This window comes from Rhinoderma darwinii, chromosome 1 (assembly GCF_050947455.1).
Source record: "Rhinoderma darwinii isolate aRhiDar2 chromosome 1, aRhiDar2.hap1, whole genome shotgun sequence".
Lineage (NCBI taxonomy): Eukaryota > Metazoa > Chordata > Amphibia > Anura > Rhinodermatidae > Rhinoderma > Rhinoderma darwinii.
The window spans coordinates 247,939,829-247,956,885 of record NC_134687.1 but is presented as its reverse complement, the minus strand read 5'-3'; the positions used below and the strand labels follow the sequence as shown (position 1 = coordinate 247,956,885).

The window sequence follows — 17,057 nt, the reverse complement described above, 5'->3', positions numbered from 1 at the left end:
ATTAAAGCATTTAACGTCAATGGCCATTCTAAGCTGAATGTGCCTGCTCTCGTCAGATCGCAGAAGTTACACAGCTTAAGGCCTCGCTAGTACCAGTGTGGGAGACTGTCTGGGAATCCGTGGAGCGGTTGAACTTTTATTATGTCGTTTAGATTTTGTTTCACAATCGATTAAAAAGGACTATGGATTAAAGCATTTAATGTCAATGGCCATTCTAAGCTGAATGTCCCTGCTCTCGTCAGATTGCAGAAGTTACACAGCTTAAGGCCTCGCTAGTACCAGTGTGGGAGACTGTCTGGGAATCCGTGGTGCGGTTGACTTTATTGTATGTTGTTTAGATTTTGTTTCACAATAGATGAAATAGGACTATGGATTAAGGCTTTTAATGTCAATGGCCATTCTAAGCTGAATGTACCTGCTCTCGTCAGTTCGCAGAAGTTACACAGCTTAAGGCCTCGCTAGTACTAGTGTGGGAGACTGTCTGGGAATCCGTGGTGCGGTTGACTTTTTATTATGTCGTTTAGATTTTGTTTCACAATCGATTAAAAAGGACTATGGATTAAAGCATTTAATGTCAATGGCAATTCTAAGCTGAATGTGCCTGCTCTCGTTAGATCGCAGAAGTTACACAGCTTAACGCCTCACTAGTACCAGTGTGGGAGACTGTCTGGGAATCCGTGGTGTGATTGACTTTTTATTATGTCGTTAAGATTTAGTTTCACAATAGATTAAATAGGACTATGGATTAAAGCATTTAACGTCAATGGCCATTCTAAGCTGAATGTGCCTGCTCTCGTCAGATCGCAGAAGTTACACAGCTTAAGGCCTCGCTAGTACCAGTGTGGGAGACTGTATGGGAATCCGTGGTGCGGTTGAATTTTTATTATGTCGTTTAGATTTTGTTTCACAATCAATTAAAAAGGACTATGGATGAAAAGCATTTAATGTCAATGGCCATTCTAAGCTGAATGTGCCTGCTCTCGGCAGATCGCAGAAGTTACACAGCTTAAGGCCTTGCTAGTACCAGTGTGGGAGACTGTCTGGGAATCCGTGGTGCGGTTGCCTTTTTATTATGTCGTTTAGATTTTGTTTCACAATAGATTAAATAGGACTATGGATTAAAGCATTTAACGTCAATGGCCATTCTAAGCTGAATGTGCCTGCTCTCGTCAGAACGCAGAAGTTACACAGCTTAAGGCCTCGCTAGTACCAGTGTTGGAGACTGTCTGGGAATCCGTGGTGCGGTTGACTTTTTATTATGTCGTTTAGATTTTGTTTCACAATAGATTAAATAGGACTATGGATTAAGGCATTTAATGTCAATGGCTATTCTAATCTGAATGTGCCTGCTCTCGTCAGATCGCAGAAGTTACACAGCTTAAGGCCTCGCTAGTACCAGTGTGGGAGACTGTCTGGGAATCCGTGGTGCGGTTGACTTTTTATTAAGTTGTTTAGATTTTGTTTCACAATAGATTAAATAGGACTATGGATTAAGGCTTTTAATGGCAATGGCCATTCTAAGCTGAATGTGCCTGCTCTCGTCAGATCGCAGAAGTTACACAGCTTAAGGCCTCGTTAGTACCAGCGTGGGAGACTGTCTGGGAATCCGTGGTGCGGTTGACTTTTTATTATGTCGTTTAGATTTTGTTTCACAATCGATTAAAAAGGACTATGGATTAAAGCATTTAATGTCAATGGCCATTCTAAGCTGAATGTGCCTGCTCTCGTTAGATCGCAGAAGTTACACAGCTTAACGCCTCGCTAGTACCAGTGTGGGAGACTGTCTGGGAATCCGTGGTGTGGTTGACTTTTTATTATGTCGTTTAGATTTTGTTTCACAATAGATTAAATAGGACTATGGATTAAAGCATTTAACGTCAATTGCCATTCTAAGCTGAATGTGCCTGCTCTCGTCAGATCGCAGAAGTTACACAGCTTAAGGCCTCGCTAGTACCAGTGTGGGAGACTGTCTGGGAATCCGTGGTGCGGTTGAATTTTTATTATGTCGTTTAGATTTTGTTTCACAATCGATTAAAAAGGACTATGGATTAAAGCATTTAATGTCAATGGCCATTCTAAGCTGAATGTCCCTGCTCTCGTCAGATCGCAGAAGTTACACAGCTTAAGGCCTCGCTAGTACCAGTGTGGGAGACTGTCTGGGAATCCGTGGTGCGGTGGACTTTTTATTATGTCGTTTAGATTTTGTTTCACAATCGATTAAAAAGGACTATGGATTAAAGCATTTAATGTCAATGGCCATTCTAAGCTGAATGTGCCTGCTTTCGTCAGATCGCAGAAGTTACACAGCTTAAGGCCTCGCTAGTACCAGTGTGGGAGACTGTCTGGGAATCCGTGGTGCGGTTGCCTTTTTATTATGTCGTTTAGATTTTGTTTCACAATAGATTAAATAGGACTATGGATTAAAGCATTTAACGTCAATGGCCATTCTAAGCTGAATGTGCCTGCTCTCGTCAGAACGCAGAAGTTACACAGCTTAAGGCCTCGCTAGTACCAGTGTGGTAGACTGTCTGGGAATCCGTTGTGCGGTTGAATTTTTATTATGTCGTTTAGATTTTGTTTCACAATCGATTAAAAAGGACTATGGATTAAAGCATTTAATGTCAATGGCCATTCTAAGCTTAATGTGCCTGCTCTCGTCAGATCGCACAAGTTACACAGCTTAAGACCTCGCTAGTACCAGTGTGGGAGACTGTCTGGGAATCCGTGGTGCGGTTGACTTTTTATTATGTCGTTTAGATTTTGTTTCACAATCGATTAAAAAGGACTATGGATTAAAGCATTTAATGTCAATGGCCATTCTAAGCTGAAAGTCCCTGCTCTCGTCAGATTGCAGAAGTTACACAGCTTAAGGCCTCGCTAGTACCAGTGTGGGAGACTGTCTGGGAATCCGTGGTGCGGTTGACTTTTTATTATGTTGTTTAGATTTTGTTTCACAATAGATTAAATAGGACTATGGATTAAGGCTTTTAATGTCAATGGCCATTCTAAGCTGAATGTGCATGCTCTCGTCAGATCGCAGAAGTTACACAGCTTAAGGCCTCGCTAGTACCAGTGTGGGAGACTGTCTGGGAATCCGTGGTGCGTTTGACTTTTTATTATGTCGTTTAGATTTTGTTTCACAATCGATTAAAAAGGACTATGGATAAAAGCATTTAATGTCAATGGCCATTCTAAGCTGAATGTCCCTGCTCTCGTCAGATTGCAGCAGTTACACAGCTTAAGGCCTCGCTAGTACCAGTGTGGGAGACTGTCTGGGAATCCGTGGTGCGGTTGACTTTTTATTATGTCGTTTAGATTTTGTTTCACAATCGATTAAAAAGGACTATGGATTAAAGCATTTAATGTCAATGGCCATTCTAAGCTGAATGTCCCTGCTCTCGTTAGATCGCAGAAGTTACACAGCTTAAGGCCTCGCTAGTACCAGTGTGGGAGACTGTCTGGGAATCCGTGGTGCGGTTGACTTTTATTATGTCGTTTAGATTTTGTTTCACAATCGATTAAAAAGGACTATGGATTAAAGCATTTAATGTCAATGGCCATTCTAAGCTGACTGTTCCTGCTCTCGTCAGATCGCAGAAGTTACACAGCTTAAGGCCTCGCTAGTACCAGTGTGGGAGACTGTCTGGGAATCCGTGGTGCGGTTGACTTTTTATTATGTTGTTTAGATTTTGTTTCACAATAGATTAAATAGGAATATGGATTAAGGCTTTTAATGTCAATGGCCATTCTAAGCTGAATGTGCCTGCTCTCGTCAGATCGCAGAAGTTACACAGCTTAAGGCCTCGCTAGTACCAGTGTGGGAGACTGTCTGGGAATCCGTGGTGCGGTTGACTTTTTATTATGTCGTTTAGATTTTGTTTCACAATAGATTAAATAGGACTATGGATTAAAGCATTTAACGTCAATGGCCATTCTAAGCTGAATGTGCCTGCTCTCGGCAGATCGCAGAAGTTACACAGCTTAAGGCCTCGCTAGTACCAGTGTGGGAGACTGTCTGGGAATCCGTGGTGCGGTTGACTTTTTATTATGTCGTTTAGATTTTGTTTCACAATCGATTAAAAAGGACTATGGATTAAAGCATTTAATGTCAATGGCCATTCTAAGCTGAATGTGCCTGCTCTCGTCAGATCGCAGAAGTTACACAGCTTAAGGCCTCGCTAGTACCAGGGTGGGAGACTGTCTGGGAATCCGTGGTGAGGTTGACTTTTTATTATGTCGTTTAGATTTTGTTTCACAATAGATTAAATAGGACTATGGATTAAAGCATTTAATGTCAATGGCCATTCTAAGCTGAATGTGCCTGCTCTCGTCAGAACGCAGAAGTTACACAGCTTAAGGCCTCGCTAGTACCAGTGTGGGCGACTGTCTGGGAATCCGTGGTGCGGTTGAATTTTTATTATGACGTTTAGATTTTGTTTCACAATCGATTAAAAAGGACTATGGATTAAAGCATTTAATGTCAATGGCCATTCTAAGCTGGATGTGCCTGCTCTCGTCAGATCGCAGAAGTTACACAGCTTAAGGCCTCGCTAGTACCAGTGTGGGAGACTGTCTGGGAATCCGTGGTGCGGTTGACTTTTTATTATGTCGTTTAGATTTTGTTTCACAATCGATTAAAAAGGACTATGGATTAAAACATTTAATGTCAATGGCCATTCTAAGCTGGATGTACCTACTCTCGTTAGATCGCAGAAGTTACACAGCTTAACGCCTCGCTAGTTCCAGTGTGGGAGACTGTCGGGGAATCCGTGGTGCGGTTGACTTTTTATTATGTCGTTTAGATTTTGTTTCACAATCGATTAAAAAGGACTATGGATTAAAGCATTTAATGTCAATGGCCATTCTAAGCTGAATGTCCCTGCTCTTGTCAGATCGCAGAAGTTACACAGCTTAAGCCCTCGCTAGTACCAGTGTGGGAGACTGTCTGGGAATCCGTGGTGCGGTTGACTTTTTATTATGTCGTTTAGATTTTGTTTCACAATCGATTAAAAAGGACTATGGATTAAAGCATTTAATGTCAATGGCCATTCTAAGCTGAATGTGCCTGCTCTCGTCAGATCGCAGAAGTTACACAGCTTAAGGCCTCGCTAGTACCAGTGTGGGAGACTGTCTGGGAATCCGTGGTGCGGTTGTCTTTTTATTATGTTGTTTAGATTTTGTTTCACAATAGATTAAATAGGACTATGGATTAAGGCTTTTGATGTCAATGGCCATTCTAAGCTGAATGTACCTGCTCTCGTCAGATCGCAGAAGTTACACAGCTTAAGGCCTCGCTAGTACCAGTGTGGGAGACTGTCTGGGAATCCATGGTGCGGTTGATTTTTTATTATGTCGTTTAGATTTTGTTTCACAATCGATTAAAAAGGACTATGGATTAAAGCATTTAATGTCAATGGCCATTCTAAGCTGAATGTGCCTGCTCTCGTTAGATCGCAGAAGTTACGCAGCATAACGCCTCGCTAGTACCAGTGTGGGAGACTGTCTGGGAGTCCGTGGCGCGGTTGACTTTTTATTATGTCGTTTAGATTTTGTTTCACAATAGATTAAAAAGGACTATGGATTAAAGCATTTAATGTCAATGGCCATTCTAAGCTGAATGTGCCTGCTCTCGTCAGATCGCAGAAGTTACACAGCTTAAGGCCTCGCTAGTACCAGTGTGGGAGACTGTCTGGGAATCCGTGGTGCGGTTGACATTTTATTATGTCGTTTAGATTTTGTTTCACAATCGATTAAAAAGGACTATGGATTAAAGCATTTAATGTCAATGGCCATTCTAAGCTGAATGTGCCTGCTCTTGTCAGATCGCAGAAGTTACACAGCTTAAGGCCTCGCTAGTACCAGTGTGGGAGACTGTCTGGGAATCCGGGGTGCGGTTGACTTTTTATTATGTCGTTTAGATTTTGTTTCACAATAGATTAAATAGGACTATGGATTAAAGCATTTCACGTCAATGGCCATTCTAAGCTGAATGTGCCTGCTCTCGTCAGAACGCAGAAGGTACACAGCTTAAAGCCTCGCTAGTACCAGTGTGGGAGACTGTCTGGGAATCCGTGGTGCGGTTGCATTTTTATTATGTCGTTTAGATTTTGTTTCACAATCGATTAAAAAGGACTATGGATTAAAGCATTTAATGGCAATTGCCATTCTAAGCTGAAAGTCCCTGCTCTCGTCAGATCGCAGAAGTTACACAGCTTAAGGCCTCGCTAGTACCAGTGTGGGAGACTGTCTGGGAATCCGTGGTGCGGTTGACTTTTTATTATGTTGTTTAGATTTTGTTTCACAATAGATTAAATAGGACTATGGATTAAGGCTTTTAATGTCAATGGCCATTCTAAGCTGAATGTGCCTGCTCTCGTCAGATCGCAGAAGTTACACAGCTTAAGGCCTCGCTAGTACCAGTGTGGGAGACTGTCTGGGAATCCGTGGTGCGGTTGACTTTTTATTATGTCGTTTAGATTTTGTTTCACAATAGATTAAATAGGACTATGGATTAAAGCATTTAACGTCAATGGCCATTCTAAGCTGAATGTGCCTGCTCTCGTCAGATCGCAGAAGTTACACAGCTTAAGGCCTCGCTAGTACCAGTGTGGGAGACTGTCTGGGAATCCGTGGTGTGGTTGACTTTTTATTATGTCGTTTAGATTTTGTTTCACAATCGATTAAAAAGGACTATGGATTAAAGCATTTAATGTCAATGGCCATTCTAAGATGAAAGTCCCTGCTCTCGTCAGATCGCAGAAGTTACACAGCTTAAGGCCTCGCTAGTACCAGTGTGGGAGACTGTCTGGGAATCCGTGGTGCGGTTGACTTTTTATTATGTTGTTTAGATTTTGTTTCACAATAGATTAAATAGGACTATGGATTAAGGCTTTTAATGTCAATGGCCATTCTAAGCTGAATGTGCCTGCTCTCGTCAGATCGCAGAAGTTACACAGCTTAAGACCTCGCTAGTACCAGTGTGGGAGACTGTCTGGGAATCCGTGGTGCGGTTGACTTTTTATTATGTCGTTTAGATTTTGTTTCACAATCGATTAAAAAGGACTATGGATTAAAGCGTTTAATGTCAATGGCCATTCTAAGCTGGATGTGCCTGCTCTCGTTAGATCGCAGAAGTTACACAGCTTAACGCCTCGCTAGTACCAGTGTGGGAGACTGGCTGGGAATCCGTGGTGCGGTTGACTTTTTATTATGTCGTTTAGATTTTGTTTCACAATAGATTAAATAGGACTATGGATTAAAGCATTTAATGTCAATGGCCATTCTAAGCTGAATGTGCCTGCTCTCGTCAGATCGCAGAAGTTACACAGCTTAAGGCCTCGCTAGTACCAGTGTGGGAGACTGTCTGGGAATCCGTGGTGCCGTTGACTTTTTATTATGTCGTTTAGATTTTGTTTCACAATCGATTAAAAAGGACTATGGATTAAAGCATTTAATGTCAATGGCCATTCTAAGCTGAAAGTCCCTGCTCTCGTCAGATCGCAGAAGTTACACAGCTTAAGGCCTTGCTAGTACCAGTGTGGGAGACTGTCTGGGAATCCGTGGTGCGGTTGACTTTTTATTATGTTGTTTAGATTTTGTTTCACAATAGATTAAATAGGACTATGGATTAAGGCTTTTAATGTCAATGGCCATTCTAAGCTGAATGTGCCTGCTCTCGTCAGATCGCAGAAGTTACACAGCTTAAGGCCTCGCTAGTACCAGTGTGGGAGACTGTCTGGGAATCCGTGGTGCGGTTGACTTTTTATTATGTCGTTTCGATTTTGTTTCACAATCGATTAAAAAGGACTATGGATTAAAGCATTTAATGTCAATGGCCATTTTAAGCTGGCTGTGCCTGCTCTCGTTAGATCGCAGAAGTTACACAGCTTAACGCCTCGCTAGTACCAGTGTGGGAGACTGTCTGGGAATCCGTGGTGCGGTTGACTTTTTATTATGTCATTTAGATTTTGTTTCACAATAGATTAAATAGGACTATGGATTAAAGCATTTAACGTCAATGGCTATTCTAAGCTGAATGTGCCTGCTCTCGTCAGATCGCAGAAGTTACACAGCTTAAGGCCTCGCTAGTACCAGTGTGGGAGACTGTCGGGGAATCCGTGGTGCGGTTGACTTTTTATTATGTTGTTTAGATTTTGTTTCACAATAGATTAAATAGGACTATGGATTAAGGCTTTTAATGTCAATGGCCATTCTAAGCTGAATGTGCCTGCTCTCATCAGATCGCAGAAGTTACACAGCTTAAGGCCTCGCTAGTACCAGTGTGGGAGACTGTCTGGGGCTCCGTGGTGCGGTTGACTTTTTATTATGTCGTTTAGATTTTGTTTCACAATCGATTAAAAAGGACTATGGATTAAAGCATTTAATGTCAATGGCCATTCTAGCTGAATGTGCCTGCTCTCGTTAGATCGCAGAAGTTACGCAGCTTAATGCCTCGCTAGTACCAGTGTGGGAGACTGTCTGGGAATCCGTGGTGCGGTTGACTTTTTATTATGTCATTTAGATTTTGTTTCACAATAGATTAAATAGGACTATGGATTAAAGCATTTAACGTCAATGGCCATTCTAAGCTGAATGTGCCTGCTCTCGTCAGATCGCAGAAGTTACACAGCTTAAGGCCTCGCTAGTACCAGTGTGGGAGACTGTCTGGGAATCCGTGGTGCGGTTGAATTTTTATTATGTCGTTTAGATTTTGTTTCACAATCGATTAAAAAGGACTATGGATTAAAGCATTTAATGTCAATGGCCATTCTAAGCTGAATGTCCCTGCTCTCGTCAGATCGCAGAAGTTACACAGCTTAAGGTCTCGCTAGTACCAGTGTGGGAGACTGGCTGGGAATCCGTGGTGCGGTTGACTTTTTATTATGTCGTTTAGATTTTGTTTCACAATAGATTAAATAGGACTATGGATTAAAGCATTTAACGTCAATGGCCATTCTAAGCTGAATGTGCCTGCTCTCGTCAGAACGCAGAAGTTACACAGCTTAAGGCCTCGCTAGTACCAGTGTGGTAGACTGTCTGGGAATCCGTGGTGCGGTTGACTTTTTATTATGTCGTTTAGATTTTGTTTCATAATCGATTAAAAAGGACTATGGATTAAATCATTTAATGTCAATGGCCATTCTAAGCTGGATGTGCCTGCTCTCGTCAGATCGCAGAAGTTACACAGCTTAAGGCCTTGCTAGTACCTGTGTGGGAGACTGTCTGGGAATCCGTGGTGCGGTTGACTTTTTATTATGTCGTTTAGATTTTGTTTCACAATCGATTAAAAAGGACTATGGATTAAAGCATTTAATGTCAATGGCCATTCTACGCTGAATGTCCCTGCTCTCGTCAGATCGCAGGAGTTGCACAGCTTAAGGCCTCGCTAGTACCAGTCTGGGAATTCGTGGTGCGGTTGACTTTTTATTATGTCGTTTAGATTTTGTTTCACAATCGATTAAAAAGGACTATGGATTAAATCATTTAATGTCAATGGCCATTCTAAGCTGAATGTGCCTGCTCTCGTTAGATCGCAGAAGTTACGCAGCTTAACGCCTCGCTAGTACCAGTGTGGGAGACTGTCTGGGAATCCGTGGTGCGGTTGACTTTTTATTATGTCGTTTAGATTTTGTTTCACAATCGATTAAAAAGGACTATGGATTAAAGCATTTAATGTCAATGGCCATTCTAAGCTGAATGTGCCTGCTCTCGTTAGATCGCAGAAGTTACGCAGCTTAACGCCTCGCTAGTACCAGTGTGGGAGACTGTCTGGGAATCCGTGGTGCAGTTGACTTTTTATTATGTCGTTTAGATTTTGTTTCACAATAGATTAAATAGGACTATGGATTAAAGCATTTAACGTCAATGGCCATTCTTAGCTGAATGTGCCTGCTCTCGTCAGATCGCAGAAGTTACCCAGCTTAAGGCCTCGCTAGTACCAGTGTGGGAGACTGTTTGGGAATCCGTGGTGCGGTTGAATTTTTATTATGTCGTTTAGATTTTGTTTCACAATCGATTAAAAAGGACTATGGATTAAAGCTTTTAATGTCAATGGCCATTCTAAGCTGAATGTGGCTGCTCTCGTCAGATCGCAGAAGTTACACAGCTTAAAGCCTCGCTAGTACCAGTGTGGGAGACTGTCTGGGAATCCGTGGTGCGGTTGACTTTTTATTATGTCGTTTAGATTTTGTTTCACAATCGATTAAAAAGGACTATGGATTAAAGCATTTAATGTCAATGGCCATTCTAAGCTGAATGTGCCTGCTCTCGTCAGATCGCAGAAGTTACACAGCTTAAGGCCTCGCTAGTACCAGTGTGGGAGACTGTCTGGGAATCCGTGGTGCGGTTGACATTTTATTATGTCGTTTAGATTTTGTTTCACAATCGATTAAAAAGGACTATGGATTAAAGCATTTAATGTCAATGGCCATTCTAAGCTGAATGTGCCTGCTCTCGTCAGATCGCAGAAGTTACACAGCTTAAGGCCTCGCTAGTACCAGTGTGGGAGACTGTCTGGGAATCCGGGGTGCGGTTGACTTTTTATTATGTCGTTTAGATTTTGTTTCACAATAGATTAAATAGGACTATGGATTAAAGCATTTCACGTCAATGGCCATTCTAAGCTGAATGTGCCTGCTCTCGTCAGAACGCAGAAGGTACACAGCTTAAAGCCTCGCTAGTACCAGTGTGGGAGACTGTCTGGGAATCCGTGGTGCGGTTGCATTTTTATTATGTCGTTTAGATTTTGTTTCACAATCGATTAAAAAGGACTATGGATTAAAGCATTTAATGGCAATTGCCATTCTAAGCTGAAAGTCCCTGCTCTCGTCAGATCGCAGAAGTTACACAGCTTAAGGCCTCGCTAGTACCAGTGTGGGAGACTGTCTGGGAATCCGTGGTGCGGTTGACTTCTTTATTATGTTGTTTAGATTTTGTTTCACAATAGATTAAATAGGACTATGGATTAAGGCTTTTAATGTCAATGGCCATTCTAAGCTGAATGTGCCTGCTCTCGTCAGATCGCAGAAGTTACACAGCTTAAGGCCTCGCTAGTACCAGTGTGGGAGACTGTCTGGGAATCCGTGGTGCGGTTGACTTTTTATTATGTCGTTTAGATTTTGTTTCACAATCGATTAAAAAGGACTATGGATTAAAGCATTTAATGTCAATGGCCATTCTAAGCTGAAAGTCCCTGCTCTCGTCAGATCGCAGAAGTTACACAGCTTAAGGCCTCGCTAGTACCAGTGTGGGAGACTGTCTGGGAATCCGTGGTGCGGTTGAATTTTTATTATGTCGTTTAGATTTTGTTTCACAATCGATTAAAAAGGACTATGGATTAACCCCTTCCCTCTTTAGCCACTTTTGACCTTCCTGACCGAGCCTCATTTTTCAAATCTGACATGTGTCACTTTATGTGGTAATAACTCCGGAATGCTTTCACCTATCCAAGCGATTCTGAGATTGTTTTCTCGTGACACATTGGACTTTATGTTACTGGCAAAATTTGCTCGATATGTTCAGTATTTAATTGTGAAAAACACCAAAATTTAGCGAAAAATTGCAAAAATTAGCATTTTTCTCAATTTAAATGTATCTGCTTGTAAGACAGGCAGTTATACCACCCAAAATTGTTTCTAATTAACATCCCCCATATGTCTACTTTAGATTGGCATCGTTTTTTGAACATCCTTTTATTTTTCTATGACCTCACAAGGCTTAGAACTTTAGCAGCAATTTCTCACATTTTCAAGAAAATTTCAAAAGGCCATTTTTACAGGGGCCAGTTCAGTTGTGAAGTGACTTTGAGGGCCTTATATATTAGAAACCCCCAAAAAGTCACCCCATTTTAAAAACTTCACCCCTCAAAGTATTCAATACAGCATTTAGAAAATGTCTTAACCCTTTACACATGTCACAGGAATTAAAGCAATGTAGAGGTGAATTTTACAAATTTCATATTTTTTTGCAGAAATAAATTTTTAGTACAATTTTTTTTATAACACAGAAGGTTTTACCAGAGAAATGCAACTCAATATTTGTTGCCCAGTTTCTGCAGTTTTAGGAAATATCCCACATGTGGCCGTAGCGTGCTACTGGAATGAAGCACCGGCCTCAGAAGCAAAGGAGCACCTAGTGGATTTTGGGGCCTTATTTTTGTTAGAATATATTTTAGGCACCATGTCAGGTTTGAAGGGCTCTTGCGGTGCCAAAACAGTCAAAATCCCCCAAAAGTGACCCCATCTGGGAAACTACACACCTCAAGGAAATTATCTAGGGGTACAGTGAGCATTTTGACCGCACAGCTTTTTTACAGAAATTATTAGAAGTAGGCCGTGAAAATTAAAATCAACATTTCTTCAAAGAAAATGTAGGTTTAGCGATTTTTTTTCTCATTTTCACAAAGACTAAAGGAGAAAAAGCACCGTAAAATTTGTAAAGCAATTTCTCCCGAGTAAAACAATACCCCACATGTGGTAATAACCGGTTGTTTGGAGACACGGCGAGGCTGAGAAGGGAAAGAGCGCTATTTGGCTTTTGGAGCTCAAGTTTAGCAGGAATGGTTTGTGGAGGCCAGGTCACATTTACGAAGTCCCTGAGGAGACAAAACAGTGGAAACCCCCCACAAGTGACCCCATTTCGGAAACTACGCCCATTGAGGAAATTATCTAGGGGTATAGTGAGCGTTTTGACCCAACAGGTTTTTTGCATAAATTATTGGAAATAGGCCCTGAAAATGACAATCTAAATTTTTTCAAAGAAAATGTAGGTTTAGCTAATTTTTTCTCATTTCCACAAGGACTGAAGGAGAAAAAGCACCGTAAAATTTGTAAACCAATCTCTCCCGAGTAAAACAATGCCCCACATGTGGTAATAAACGGTTGTTTGTAGACACGGCAGGGCTGAGAAGGGAAAGAGCGCTATTTGGCTTTTGGAGCTCAAGTTTAGCAGGAATGGTTTGCGGAGGCCAGGTCACATTTACGAAGTCCCTGAGGAGACAAAACAGTGGAAACCCCCCACAAGTGACCCCATTTTGGAGACTACACCCATTGAGGAAATTATCTAGGGGTATAGTGAGCTCTTTGACCCCACAGGTTTTTTGCAGAAATTATTGGAAGTAGGCCCTGAAAATAAAAATCAACATTTTTTCAAAGAAAATGTAGGTTTAGCTTATTTTTACTCATTTCCACAAGGACTGAAGGAGAAAAAGCACCACAAAATTTGTAAAGCAATTTCTCCCGAGTAAAACAATGCCCCACATGTGGTAATAAACGGCTGTTTGGAGACACGGCTTGGCTTAGAAGGGAAAGAGCGCTATTTGGCTTTTGGAGATCACATTGAGCAGGAATGGTTTGCGGCGGCCATGTCACATTTGCAAAGCCCCTGAGGGGAAAAAACAATGAAAATGCCCAAAAAGTGACACCATTTAGGAAACTACACCTCTTGAGGAATTCATCTAGGGGCGTAGTGAGCATTTTGACCCCACAGATGTTTCATAGAATTTATTAGAATTGGGCAGTGAAAATAAAAACAATCCTTTTTCTTCAATAAGACGTAGCTTTAGCGCAAATTTTTTCATTTTCGCAACAAATAAAGGAAAAAAAGAACCCAACATTTGTAAAGCAATTTCTACCGAGTACGGCAATACCCCATATGTGGTCATAAACTGCTGTTTGGGCACACGGCAGGGCTCAGAAGGGAAGGACCGCCATTTGGAGTGCAGATGTTTCTGGATTGGTTTCTGGGCGCCTGTGGGCCCAAAACAGTGGAAACCCCCCAGAAGTGACCCCATTTTGGAAACTACACCCCTCAATGCTTTTACCTACGGGTGTAGTGAGCATGTTAACCCTGCAGGTGTTTTGTAGAAATTAGTGTGAACTCGATGTTGCAGAGTGAAAATGGGATTTTTTCCACAGATATGTGGACAATATGTGGTGCCCAGCTTGTGCCACCATAACGAGACAGCTCTCTAATTATTATGCTGGGTTTCCTGGTTTTAGAAACACCCTACATGTGGCCCTAATCTCTTGCCTGGACAGTCGACCAGGCTCAGGAGTGAAAGGGTACCATGTAAAATTGAGGCCTAATTTGGCGATTTACAAAGTATTGGTTCACAACTGCAGAGGCTCAGATGTGAAATAATAAAAATAAACCCCTGGGAAGTGACCCCACTATGGAAACTGCACCCCTCAAGGCATTTATTAAGGGGTGTAGTGAGCATTTTCACCCCACAGATCTTTTCCATAAATGAATGCGCTGTGGATGGTGCAAATTAAAAATTTATATTTTTCCCTAGATATGCCATTCAGTGGCAAATATGTCGTGCCCAGCTTATGCCACTGGAGACACACACCCCAAAAATTGCTAAAAGGGTTCTCCCGGGTATGACTATGCCATATATGTGGAAGGAAACTGCTGTTTGGGCACGCTGTAGGGTTCAGATGGGAGGAAATGCCATTTGGCTTTTGGAGCGTGGATTTTGCTTGGTAGTAGTTTTGTTTGGAGTCTTACTGGTGTTTCCGTTTATAATGTAGGGCATCTGTAAGCCGGGCGGAGTATATAAGGGGCATAGTCAGGTGGTATAATAACGGAGTAAAAAAAAACAAAATGATCCATAGATGTGTGTTACGCTGTGAAGCAATCCTTTCTGCACAGGCCGGTGTCGCACTGATATATGGCGTCCTTTCTTATCCCCCTTTTGGTCCACACTCCGCACCTTTGCAGTTTGGGGAATTTTGCTGGGAAAGTGTTGTCCTGGTATAATACGGGCACCGTCGCTTCCAGCGGATATGTTTGGGCCCTCCCTTTCCTGGTTCCCTAATTTTAGGTCCTTGAAAAATCGCCTCTTCAAACAGAAGAAATGTTCCCCTCGGGCACAACTGCATATTTTTTTATTTCCTGACTTATTGGAGCCATAACTAATTTTATTTTTCATAGACGTAGCTATGAGGGCTGGTTTGTTGCGGGACGAGCTGTAGTTATTATTGGTACCATTTTGGGGTACATGCGACTTTTTGATCACCTTTTATCCTATTTTTTGGGATGCCAGGTAAACAAAAAAACGCAATTCTGGCACAGCTTTTTTCGTTTTTTTTTTATACAGCGTTCACCATGCGTTATAAATTACATGTTAACTTTATTCTGCGGGTCAGTCCGATTCCGGCGATACCTAATTTATAGAACTTTTTCATGTTTTACAACTTTTTGCACAATAAAATTACTTTTGTAAAAAGAATGTATTTTTTCTGTCGCCAAGTTGTGAGAACCATAACTTTTTAATTTTTTTGTCGACGGAGGTGTATGAGGGCTTGTTTTTTGCGGGACGAGCTATAGTTTTTATAGGTACCATTTTTGGATACGTGCGACTTTTTGATCACTTTTTATTCTAATATTTGTAGGGCAAAGTGACCAAAAAACAGAAACTCTGGTAACGTTTTTTACGTTTTTTTTTACGCTGTTCACCGCGTGCAATAAATAATATAATATTTTGATACCTCCGGTCGTTACGGTCGTGGCGATACCAAATACATATGGTTTATTATTATTTTTCAATAATAAAGGACTTGATAAGAGTAAAAGGGGGATTGTGTTTTATTTGATTACTTGAAACTTTTACTGTTTTCAAACTTTTATTTTGTGCACTTTTTTTTACACTTTTTTATACTTTTTTTACACTTTTTCTCAAGTCCCACTAGGGGACTTGAAGGTCCAACGGTCAGATTATTTTTTTCTAATAGATTGCACTACCTATGTAGTGCAATGTATTAGATCTGTCAGTCATTCACTGACAGCAAGCCGATTAGGCTTCGCCTCCCGGCGGGGCCTAAATCGGCTTCCGTAATGGCAGAGCAGGAGACCATTGTGTCTCCTGTTGCCATAACAGCAGTCGCCAGTCCCGATTGCCTGTCAGGGCTGGCGATCTGCTTGTAACCGCTACGATGCAGCAATCGCTTTCGATTGCTGCATCGAAGGGGTTAATGGCAGGGATCGGAGCTAGCTCCGGTTCCTGCCGTTACAGGTGGATGTCAGCTGTACAGTACAGCTGACTTCCACCGCTGATGACGCCGGATCAGCTCCTGACCCGGCGCCATCTTGCCGGCAGCTACGGAAGCCGATCAGGCTCCGCCGCCGGGCGGATCTTGACCGGCTTCGGTGCTAGGCAGACCGGGGGGCCAGTATTAGGCCTCCGGTTGCCATTGCAGCCACCGGAACCCCGGCAATTTCATTACTGGGGTTCCGATGAGCTGCAAACACCTTAAGTGCAGCGATCGCGTTTGAGCGCTGCACTTAAGGGGTTAATGGCGGGGATCGAAGCTAATTTCGGTCCCCGCCGTTACAGCCGGATGTCAGCTGTAAGATACAGCTGAGATCCGGTGATGATGGGACCGGCTCAGCTTCTGAGCCGGTCCCAAACATTTGGCGTACATGTACGGCAAGATGCGGGAAGTCAGTACTTTCCATGACGTACATGTACGGCAAATGTCGGGAAGGGGTTAAAGCATTTAATGTCAATGGCCATTCTAAGCTGAATGTCCCTGCTCTCGTCAGATCGCAGAAGTTACACAGCTTAAGGCCTCGCTAGTACCAGTGTGGGAGACTGTCTGGGAATCCGTGGTGCGGTTGACTTTTTATTATGTCGTTTAGATTTTGTTTCACAATCGATTAAAAAGGACTATGGATTAAAGCATTTAATGTCAATGGCCATTCTAAGCTGAATGTCCCTGCTCTCGTCAGATCGCAGAAGTTACACAGCTTAAGGCCTTGCTAGTACCAGTGTGGGAGACTGTCTGGGAATCCGTGGTGCGGTTGACTTTTTATTATGTCGTTTAGATTTTGTTTCACAATCGATTAAAAAGGACTATGGATTAAAGCATTTGATGTCAATGGCCATTCTAAGCTGAATGTGCCTGCTCTCGTCAGATCGCAGAAGTTACACAGCTTAAGGCTTTGTTAGTACCAGTGTTGGAGACTGTCTGGGAATCCGTGGTGCGGTTGACTTTTTATTATGTTGTTTAGATTTTGTTTCACAATAGATTAAATAGGACTATGGATTAAGGCTT

The 17,057-nt window shown here is 42.2% G+C and overlaps 58 pseudogenes; all 58 read left to right on the top strand.

Moving 5' to 3' along the window:
* Positions 1–15: 15 nt before the first annotated feature.
* Positions 16–134, top strand: LOC142668456 (5S ribosomal RNA; annotated as a pseudogene).
* Positions 135–201: 67 nt separating this feature from the next.
* Positions 202–320, top strand: LOC142737900 (5S ribosomal RNA; annotated as a pseudogene).
* A 67-nt stretch (positions 321–387) lies between these two features.
* On the top strand, positions 388–506 carry LOC142728600 (5S ribosomal RNA; annotated as a pseudogene).
* Positions 507–759: 253 nt separating this feature from the next.
* LOC142737369 (5S ribosomal RNA) lies at positions 760–878 on the top strand (annotated as a pseudogene).
* A 68-nt stretch (positions 879–946) lies between these two features.
* Positions 947–1,065, top strand: LOC142696587 (5S ribosomal RNA; annotated as a pseudogene).
* A 67-nt stretch (positions 1,066–1,132) lies between these two features.
* LOC142725207 (5S ribosomal RNA) lies at positions 1,133–1,251 on the top strand (annotated as a pseudogene).
* Positions 1,252–1,318: 67 nt separating this feature from the next.
* LOC142738159 (5S ribosomal RNA) lies at positions 1,319–1,437 on the top strand (annotated as a pseudogene).
* A 67-nt stretch (positions 1,438–1,504) lies between these two features.
* LOC142735535 (5S ribosomal RNA) lies at positions 1,505–1,623 on the top strand (annotated as a pseudogene).
* A 67-nt stretch (positions 1,624–1,690) lies between these two features.
* Positions 1,691–1,809, top strand: LOC142699007 (5S ribosomal RNA; annotated as a pseudogene).
* A 67-nt stretch (positions 1,810–1,876) lies between these two features.
* LOC142735689 (5S ribosomal RNA) lies at positions 1,877–1,995 on the top strand (annotated as a pseudogene).
* A 67-nt stretch (positions 1,996–2,062) lies between these two features.
* Positions 2,063–2,181, top strand: LOC142737258 (5S ribosomal RNA; annotated as a pseudogene).
* Positions 2,182–2,248: 67 nt separating this feature from the next.
* On the top strand, positions 2,249–2,367 carry LOC142738469 (5S ribosomal RNA; annotated as a pseudogene).
* A 67-nt stretch (positions 2,368–2,434) lies between these two features.
* On the top strand, positions 2,435–2,553 carry LOC142704459 (5S ribosomal RNA; annotated as a pseudogene).
* Positions 2,554–2,620: 67 nt separating this feature from the next.
* LOC142700073 (5S ribosomal RNA) lies at positions 2,621–2,739 on the top strand (annotated as a pseudogene).
* Positions 2,740–2,806: 67 nt separating this feature from the next.
* On the top strand, positions 2,807–2,925 carry LOC142736933 (5S ribosomal RNA; annotated as a pseudogene).
* Positions 2,926–2,992: 67 nt separating this feature from the next.
* On the top strand, positions 2,993–3,111 carry LOC142683243 (5S ribosomal RNA; annotated as a pseudogene).
* A 67-nt stretch (positions 3,112–3,178) lies between these two features.
* LOC142672510 (5S ribosomal RNA) lies at positions 3,179–3,297 on the top strand (annotated as a pseudogene).
* Positions 3,298–3,364: 67 nt separating this feature from the next.
* LOC142734464 (5S ribosomal RNA) lies at positions 3,365–3,483 on the top strand (annotated as a pseudogene).
* A 66-nt stretch (positions 3,484–3,549) lies between these two features.
* LOC142732348 (5S ribosomal RNA) lies at positions 3,550–3,668 on the top strand (annotated as a pseudogene).
* A 67-nt stretch (positions 3,669–3,735) lies between these two features.
* LOC142688107 (5S ribosomal RNA) lies at positions 3,736–3,854 on the top strand (annotated as a pseudogene).
* Positions 3,855–3,921: 67 nt separating this feature from the next.
* LOC142737763 (5S ribosomal RNA) lies at positions 3,922–4,040 on the top strand (annotated as a pseudogene).
* A 67-nt stretch (positions 4,041–4,107) lies between these two features.
* LOC142730230 (5S ribosomal RNA) lies at positions 4,108–4,226 on the top strand (annotated as a pseudogene).
* Positions 4,227–4,293: 67 nt separating this feature from the next.
* LOC142735883 (5S ribosomal RNA) lies at positions 4,294–4,412 on the top strand (annotated as a pseudogene).
* Positions 4,413–4,479: 67 nt separating this feature from the next.
* Positions 4,480–4,598, top strand: LOC142715537 (5S ribosomal RNA; annotated as a pseudogene).
* A 253-nt stretch (positions 4,599–4,851) lies between these two features.
* On the top strand, positions 4,852–4,970 carry LOC142702351 (5S ribosomal RNA; annotated as a pseudogene).
* Positions 4,971–5,037: 67 nt separating this feature from the next.
* On the top strand, positions 5,038–5,156 carry LOC142732677 (5S ribosomal RNA; annotated as a pseudogene).
* A 67-nt stretch (positions 5,157–5,223) lies between these two features.
* On the top strand, positions 5,224–5,342 carry LOC142737655 (5S ribosomal RNA; annotated as a pseudogene).
* Positions 5,343–5,595: 253 nt separating this feature from the next.
* Positions 5,596–5,714, top strand: LOC142718074 (5S ribosomal RNA; annotated as a pseudogene).
* A 67-nt stretch (positions 5,715–5,781) lies between these two features.
* LOC142738109 (5S ribosomal RNA) lies at positions 5,782–5,900 on the top strand (annotated as a pseudogene).
* A 253-nt stretch (positions 5,901–6,153) lies between these two features.
* Positions 6,154–6,272, top strand: LOC142735611 (5S ribosomal RNA; annotated as a pseudogene).
* A 67-nt stretch (positions 6,273–6,339) lies between these two features.
* Positions 6,340–6,458, top strand: LOC142687986 (5S ribosomal RNA; annotated as a pseudogene).
* A 67-nt stretch (positions 6,459–6,525) lies between these two features.
* On the top strand, positions 6,526–6,644 carry LOC142732894 (5S ribosomal RNA; annotated as a pseudogene).
* A 67-nt stretch (positions 6,645–6,711) lies between these two features.
* LOC142737092 (5S ribosomal RNA) lies at positions 6,712–6,830 on the top strand (annotated as a pseudogene).
* Positions 6,831–6,897: 67 nt separating this feature from the next.
* LOC142734519 (5S ribosomal RNA) lies at positions 6,898–7,016 on the top strand (annotated as a pseudogene).
* Positions 7,017–7,083: 67 nt separating this feature from the next.
* Positions 7,084–7,202, top strand: LOC142694407 (5S ribosomal RNA; annotated as a pseudogene).
* Positions 7,203–7,269: 67 nt separating this feature from the next.
* LOC142669737 (5S ribosomal RNA) lies at positions 7,270–7,388 on the top strand (annotated as a pseudogene).
* A 67-nt stretch (positions 7,389–7,455) lies between these two features.
* Positions 7,456–7,574, top strand: LOC142734453 (5S ribosomal RNA; annotated as a pseudogene).
* Positions 7,575–7,641: 67 nt separating this feature from the next.
* LOC142687864 (5S ribosomal RNA) lies at positions 7,642–7,760 on the top strand (annotated as a pseudogene).
* Positions 7,761–7,827: 67 nt separating this feature from the next.
* LOC142691129 (5S ribosomal RNA) lies at positions 7,828–7,946 on the top strand (annotated as a pseudogene).
* Positions 7,947–8,013: 67 nt separating this feature from the next.
* On the top strand, positions 8,014–8,132 carry LOC142737783 (5S ribosomal RNA; annotated as a pseudogene).
* Positions 8,133–8,199: 67 nt separating this feature from the next.
* On the top strand, positions 8,200–8,318 carry LOC142696554 (5S ribosomal RNA; annotated as a pseudogene).
* Positions 8,319–8,385: 67 nt separating this feature from the next.
* Positions 8,386–8,503, top strand: LOC142711927 (5S ribosomal RNA; annotated as a pseudogene).
* A 67-nt stretch (positions 8,504–8,570) lies between these two features.
* Positions 8,571–8,689, top strand: LOC142736580 (5S ribosomal RNA; annotated as a pseudogene).
* A 67-nt stretch (positions 8,690–8,756) lies between these two features.
* LOC142668877 (5S ribosomal RNA) lies at positions 8,757–8,875 on the top strand (annotated as a pseudogene).
* Positions 8,876–8,942: 67 nt separating this feature from the next.
* Positions 8,943–9,061, top strand: LOC142730864 (5S ribosomal RNA; annotated as a pseudogene).
* A 67-nt stretch (positions 9,062–9,128) lies between these two features.
* LOC142735744 (5S ribosomal RNA) lies at positions 9,129–9,247 on the top strand (annotated as a pseudogene).
* Positions 9,248–9,488: 241 nt separating this feature from the next.
* Positions 9,489–9,607, top strand: LOC142666251 (5S ribosomal RNA; annotated as a pseudogene).
* Positions 9,608–9,674: 67 nt separating this feature from the next.
* On the top strand, positions 9,675–9,793 carry LOC142667308 (5S ribosomal RNA; annotated as a pseudogene).
* A 67-nt stretch (positions 9,794–9,860) lies between these two features.
* LOC142677631 (5S ribosomal RNA) lies at positions 9,861–9,979 on the top strand (annotated as a pseudogene).
* A 67-nt stretch (positions 9,980–10,046) lies between these two features.
* LOC142698480 (5S ribosomal RNA) lies at positions 10,047–10,165 on the top strand (annotated as a pseudogene).
* Positions 10,166–10,232: 67 nt separating this feature from the next.
* Positions 10,233–10,351, top strand: LOC142717957 (5S ribosomal RNA; annotated as a pseudogene).
* A 67-nt stretch (positions 10,352–10,418) lies between these two features.
* LOC142724477 (5S ribosomal RNA) lies at positions 10,419–10,537 on the top strand (annotated as a pseudogene).
* A 253-nt stretch (positions 10,538–10,790) lies between these two features.
* On the top strand, positions 10,791–10,909 carry LOC142735610 (5S ribosomal RNA; annotated as a pseudogene).
* Positions 10,910–10,977: 68 nt separating this feature from the next.
* On the top strand, positions 10,978–11,096 carry LOC142687743 (5S ribosomal RNA; annotated as a pseudogene).
* A 67-nt stretch (positions 11,097–11,163) lies between these two features.
* Positions 11,164–11,282, top strand: LOC142736966 (5S ribosomal RNA; annotated as a pseudogene).
* A 5,222-nt stretch (positions 11,283–16,504) lies between these two features.
* On the top strand, positions 16,505–16,623 carry LOC142726655 (5S ribosomal RNA; annotated as a pseudogene).
* Positions 16,624–16,690: 67 nt separating this feature from the next.
* Positions 16,691–16,809, top strand: LOC142736197 (5S ribosomal RNA; annotated as a pseudogene).
* A 67-nt stretch (positions 16,810–16,876) lies between these two features.
* LOC142666291 (5S ribosomal RNA) lies at positions 16,877–16,995 on the top strand (annotated as a pseudogene).
* Positions 16,996–17,057: the final 62 nt, after the last annotated feature.